Source organism: Penaeus monodon, chromosome 23 (genome assembly GCF_015228065.2).
Source record: "Penaeus monodon isolate SGIC_2016 chromosome 23, NSTDA_Pmon_1, whole genome shotgun sequence".
Classification (NCBI taxonomy): Eukaryota; Metazoa; Arthropoda; class Malacostraca; order Decapoda; family Penaeidae; genus Penaeus; species Penaeus monodon.
Window position 1 is genome coordinate 17,964,285 of NC_051408.1, and position 598 is coordinate 17,964,882.

Below are 598 nucleotides of genomic sequence, written 5' to 3' on the forward strand. Positions count from 1 at the left end.
GAGAGAGAGGTGAGCAGAGGCCAGTACTAGATATTGACCACATAGGACAGAGATTTAATGATATACATAGAGATATATAATACCATAGAAGCACATGTCATCATCATCATCAGTTGGCCGATCGCTCTCAAAAACTTCGCAATTTCCACTCCCGTTACTTATCGTTCGAATGCTAATCCTCTTATATCTTTTTATTTTATTTTTGGCCTTTCCGAATTTTTTTCTCCCATGTTCGTTAGCTAGTCACATTCCATACCTCCCGTGCCACGTTTCATAAAGAACTGTTTATTGAATCAGTCGAGCAGACCACTATTCTAATTAATTATACCTACTAGTACGTTGTCGGCCTGTTTACCGTAGCGTCGACGGTAACCGACCTCAACGCTGACTTATTATTCTGCCTATTGTTGCAAAGGGAACTAACACCTGCGATTATCTGCCTCTGCTCCATGTGCAATGGGCACAGCTCAAGTCATGCTGTCCAGCGGATAAATAAGAATTTCTAAAGGAACACGCCCCCTGAGGATGGATCTACATACCTCAGCATACAACGAAACGCATGAGTCAGCTGTGACAGGCGCCACTACTACCGTATTGA